Below are 6,044 nucleotides of genomic sequence, written 5' to 3'. Positions count from 1 at the left end.
GCAAGTGGTGGAGTCTTTCAAAAACATAAGGTTATTGCCATTTAGATCATGAAGCTACAGCTGAAGACCTCCTGTCACCTAGTGTCGATGTACCCACATTACAGGCTTTGTTTATTTGAGAACTGAAGAATTTTACATGATCAAAGTAAAGTCTGATGTTGTAAAGAACAATATTGCTTAGGAACCTGGATTATTAAGTCCATGAATCAAGATATGGTTAGAGAGCATCACCAACTCAATGGACATGAATTTGAGCAAACTTCGGGAGACAGTGGAGGACAGAGAAGCCTGGCGTGCTGCAGTCCATGGGGTCTCAGACATGACTTTGCAACTCAACAACAACAGAAGACATTTCACATGCAAAGTTTTAGAGGAAACTTAAGATTCTGAAGGGAAAGTAACAATATTTGTCACCGTACCAACCAACACATTTGACCAGAAGGTATCATGCTGTTTTGTCTTCAGAAAAATTTAGGTTGGAACTTTATTAGGTGTGCAATCATGGATGAACTTTTTAACCTCTGGGAAGTGAGCTTTATTTCCTCTTATGCATAATTGTGATAAAGTTTCACAGTTTTCAAATTTTTTAATGCATTACAAATAACGCATGTTCGAAATATCTAGCACAGTTCTTGGCACATATGAGAGGCTCAGTGCGTAATAACGTACTTGCTTCATGTGTACATTTAACTTACCTAAAAACAGCTATGGAGAGAGCAGAGGGGAGAGGAGGAAGAAGGGGTAGGGGTAGGGAGAGGGGGCAGGGGGAGGAGGGAGAGAAAAGCTTAGACTGAAAGCAAAGAGAGAGAGGAAGTTAATAATGGTTGGTTAAGTGTCTACTCCTAGACATTACAAGTGCAATTTAAGTGGCTTTATGGGAGTAATTTTGGCTTAATTTCATTCTTACACATTGTCTTAAAAAAATGAAAAGTGAAATGCACTTCACTGAATTAGTGGTAACAGAATTATTAAAATAATAATATAATAACACTACAATAGGTAACGGCATAATAAATGTGTCTCTATTTTAAAAGTATTAATGAGGACTCAATGAGACTGAGATGTAGAATGTCTGGCCAGTAACTTATGTTCTGAAACCTGAATTCTCTTCTCCATTGTTGCAGACACGTCCCCTTCAAATTCCTATAGTGTCACTTGTCAGAACTTTCCAACAGGCCACCAAATTATGATTTACATATCATAGCTTTCCCCCGCCCCCACATTTTGTTGTTCAGTCTCTCAACTGTGTCCAACTCTTTGTGACCCCATGGACTGCAGCAGCCCAGGCTTCCCTCTCCTTTACCATCTCCTGGAGCTTGCGTAACATGTTCATTGAGTCGCTGATGCCGTTCAACCGTCTTGCTCTCTGTCATTCACTTCTCCTGCCTTCTATCTTTCTCAGCATCAGGGGCTTTTCCAGTGAGTTGGCTCTTTGCATCAGGTGGCCAAAGTACTGGAGCTTCAGCCTCAGCATCAGTCCCTCCAATGAATATTCAGGACTGATTTCCTTTAGGATTGACTGGTTTGATCTCCTTGTAATCCAAGGAACTCTCAAGAGTCTTCTCTAACACCACAGTTCAAAAGCACCAATTCTTAGGCACTCAGCTTTCTTTATAGTTCAACTTTCACATCCATACATGACCACTGGAAAAACCATAGCTTTGACTATAGAATGTTGAGAATTTCCGTGAAATGATTTGCTTATCTGCTTTCACAGAGCACTAAGACAGAATTATTTTCTTAGTGATTATGAACTTAGTTTGGGAGGCAGAGGAGTTTTTTAACTTATATTGAAATATGAGAACATTTAAATTACATCTTTCAATTTACTTCAATTCCAAAATTAGTCATAATCTATCATTATTCTGGTCTGCCTGCGATATCTAAGTCTGTCTTTCAGTCCCTAAATTTATGTCATCTAAGTTTGTTGCAGTTTTTTGGGGTTTTTTTGGGGTACAGTTAGCAATTAAGATTTTATATTTTTAAATTAATTTATTTTTTATTGAAAGATAACTGCTTTACAGAACTTTGTTGTTTTCTGTCAAACCTCAACATGAATCAGCCATCGGTATACATATATCCCCTCCCTTCTGAACCTCCCTATCATCTCCCTCCCCATCCCACCCATCTAGGTTGATACAGAGCCCCCTGTTTGAGTTTCCTGAGCCATACAGCAAATTTCTGCTGGCTGTCTATTTTACACCTGGTAATGTAAGTTTCTTTCACTTTTCACTTTCACACATTGGAGAAGGAAGTGGCAACCCACTCCAGTGTTCTTGCCTGGTCGGCTGCCGTCTATAGGGTCGCACAGAGTTGGACACGACTGAAGCAACTTAGCAGCAATGTAAGTTTCCATGTTACTCTTTCCATACATCTCACCCTCCACTCCCTTCTCCCCATGTCCATATGTCTATTCTCTATGTCTCTTTCTCCGTTCTTGCCCTGTAAATAAATTCTTCAGTAACAGTTTTCTAGATTCCATATATATGCATTAGAACATAATATTTATCTTTCTCTTTCTGACTTAACTTCATGCTGCATAATAGGTTCTAAGTTCATCCACCTCATTAGAACTGACTCAAATGTGTTCATTTTTATAGCTGAGTAATATGAACTGAACTGAATATTCCATTGCATATATGTACCACAACTTCTTTAACTATTCATTTGTCAATGGACATCTAGGTTGCTTCCATATTCTAGCTATTGTAAATAGTGTTGCAATGAACAATGGGACACACATGTCTTTTTCAATTTTAATTTCCTCAGGGTATATGCCTAGGAGTGGGATTGCTAGATCATATGGTGGTTTTATTCCTAGTTTTTTAAGGAACCTCCATGCTGTCTTCCATAGTGGCTGCATCAATTTACATTCCCACCAACAGTGCAAGAGTGTTTCCTCTTCTCCACACCCTCTCCAGCATTTATTGCTTGTAGACTTTTTGATGATGGCCATTCTGACCGATGTGAGGTGATATCTCATTGTAGTTTTGATTTGCATTGCTCTAATAATGAGTGATGTTGAGCATCTTTTCAAAAAATATGGAACGCTTCACAATTTTGCATGTCATCCTTGCACAGGGGCCATGCTAATCTTCTCTGTATTGTTCCAATTTTAGTATATGTGCTGTGGAAGCAAGCACACGTTTGTTACAGTTTTCACAGTAACTGTTTTTGTTACTGATGTTTTATAGTAAAGTATAAAGGGAAAAATAATTATAGTGTTACCAAGGTTTCAGAAACATAGTGGAGCCACCCCAGAACTTTGTGGCTCTTCTCCCTTCCCCAGGATCTAGGCTTTAGAACTTTACTAATTATTAAAGTCATAATTAACCTCCTCCTTTCCCCTTTCTTCTCTCTCTTCTTCCATTCCTGGAGTGACATTTTGGGTGATCAGATCTGAGAGCTCTATCTTTGGTTATATGAGAGTTGATGGAATGGTCAAATGGACCACGGAGTAAAGACCAGGGGTAAAGAGATGCTCTAAGTGTCATCTGAAAGGTCAAGGATGGCAGGTGCCTCCATGAAGGTTGCTGTAACTTAACAGCGGACAGGGTTCAGGTACAGGTCAATAAAGCTATGGGGAGATCCATATTAATGGATACCTTGATCCATTCAAAAACAATTCCCTTGAGTCTTCTCCCCAAAGTTGGTACTTTTGAATCCTTAGGGGAACTAACAGCTGGCACTCAATACACGTCTGTCAATGGTGATAGTATAAACAGGCTAACGATTCATTGGGGTGGGCTAGGAAGAGGGTTTTTATTGGTGCGGAATCAGTTTTCTCTCTGACCATCTCACATTTCTTACTGTCCTGTAGCCCCTGCAGTTTGGCTAGGCCCCAGGATCCCTGTGGGCTTCCCAAGTGGCACAGGTGGTAAAGAATCTGCCGGCCAACAAAAGAGATGCAAGAAACCCGAGTTCCATCCCTGAGTTGGGAAATTCCCCTGTAGAAGGCTGTGGCAATCCACTCCAGTATTCTTGCCTGGGAAATTCCATGGACAGAGAAGCCTGGCGGGCTACAGTCCATGGGGGTCACAAACAGATGGGACTGAGCACACACATAGGGTTCCTGCTCATGGTTTGGGTGGCCCTGTACCCTAAACCTCCTGCTGGTGGCATTTGTCTCCTCCTTCCTGCTGCCTCTCACACTTGGGTTTGTGCATTCTCCCGTAGCCTGCTGGTGGGAAAGGACAGTCTCCTCAGCTCCCTGCTTCCTTCCTGGTGCTGAAGATAGGCTCCCCAGCCATGTGAGCTCTTAGGGTTTTGTTGCAATCACCATGGAGAACTTGCACATGATTCCAAAAATAAAAATTATGAGTATGATGTTAAAGTAATGGAACTCTGTAAAATAATTGCCTGCTGGACTGCTCCTACCCTTGTATAAGCATCTATATTGCATGCCCTATCTTCTTCAAAACAAGGCTTAATTTCAAGAAGATTCTCCTAATTTGTCTCTGATATGGGAAAGATTGGGGTGCTGCCTTTGTTTATTGTGGCCTTGACATAGTTTTAATTACACTGGCCCAGTATTTTGCAGCATGTTCCCTCATTTGAGGTTGTGTGATGTTTCCCTGTTTTTAAAATCAGGGTATGCATTTTTTACAGGAATATCATATAAATGACACTGTCCTTTAGAAGGTAGATCGTATTACTATACCCCTACCCAATTACTGGGCTTCCCAGGTGGCTCAGAGGTAAAGAATCTACCTGCCAATGCAGGAGATGTGGGTTCTATTTCTGAGTTGGGAAGTTTCCCTAGAGGAGGGCAGGACAACCATTTCAGTATTCTTGCCTGGAGAATCCCATGGACAGAGGAACCTGGCAGGCTATGGTCCATGGGGTCAGAAAAGAGTCAGACATGACTTGGTGACTCAACATCACACCAGTTAATAGTGGTAATGTTCACTTTTGTCATTTATTTAAGATGACATCTGCCAGGTTACTCTGTAATTAATAAGTATCTTATACAGAGATACCTTGGAATCTCACCTCTCTAAATTTTCAATTTTATGTGTTTTATTGTATATATACTATATTAGCAAAATGGTGAATGTATATAACTTATGAGCAACTTATCTATACACATAGTGTTCAAATGCTCAATTATTTTTTTTTAATTAATTAGGGGTTTCTGATGAAATTTGTTTCAGAAACCACTGTTCTATTTCCGTTCCTTCCTAAGGCTTAACAGGATATCTCCCCTTTGTTTCTTACAAGAAAATTTCGCTTGCTGACTCTTTCCTATTTTAATTTCCCCTTATCTACATTTATACTGTTTTGGACTGGTATATATTTGAAATAGACTGCTTCATCTGTTTGCTAGGTTTTTTCAAATATTTTATTTGATCATTATTATTTTTGTTTTGCTACACCATGCAGCTTATGGGATCTTGTTCCCCAACCAGGGATTGAACCTGGGCTCTCAGGAATGAAAATGTAGAGTCCTAACCACTGGATCGTCAGGGGAGTCCCATACTTGCTAGTTTAATTAATAAAAGCACCCTCATTTATTACCGTGCTTCAGTGCCCAGCGTATTTATCTAGATTTTAAGGTAGTCAAAGTTTACCTCTTAAATGTTATATATGTCATATTCTATATATTTTTTATTAAGACTGTGTCCTCTGAAGGTAGCATCTGTGTTTGATTTATTTCTCTACCTGCCACAATATGAACATAATGCCATGCACATAAAAAGCTCTCAGTTAGGCTTTGTTTATTGACTGAGTGAGCGGATAAACATCTGGTACAATGTTTGCACAGTGAGGAATCACAGTTACTTTGGTTCAATGACTGTGGCAGACACTCTTGGATGGCTAACCAAGTCACCATTTCCAACTTTTTTCTAGCCAACTTCCAGTTAGTGTTGGGCATATGACATAGTTCTAGCTAATGAAAGAGAAGGGGAAGTCTGATATGCAGTTCTGAGAAAATTTTCTGTTTTTCTCCTGTAGCCACTGAATTTGTGCTTTCTTCCAGCTCTTTGCCTCAGATGTAGAGGTGATGGCTGGTCTGCAGCAGCCATTTTAAGACCATGAAGGAT

General features: G+C 40.0%; 1 non-coding gene across 1 annotated transcript; it reads right to left on the bottom strand.

Moving 5' to 3' along the window:
• Nucleotides 1-3,036: 3,036 nt before the first annotated feature.
• On the bottom strand, nt 3,037-3,143 carry LOC129560554 (U6 spliceosomal RNA). Its single transcript, XR_008686787.1, has one exon. It is a non-coding gene; the product is annotated as a U6 spliceosomal RNA (small nuclear RNA).
• Between the last annotated feature and the right edge of the window lie 2,901 nt (nt 3,144-6,044).

This window comes from Moschus berezovskii, chromosome 16 (genome assembly GCF_049115385.1).
Source record: "Moschus berezovskii isolate FMDL1 chromosome 16, NW_MosBer_1.0, whole genome shotgun sequence".
In the NCBI taxonomy this organism is placed as follows: domain Eukaryota; kingdom Metazoa; phylum Chordata; class Mammalia; order Artiodactyla; family Moschidae; genus Moschus; species Moschus berezovskii.
This window is presented reverse-complemented; position numbering and strand designations above follow the sequence as displayed.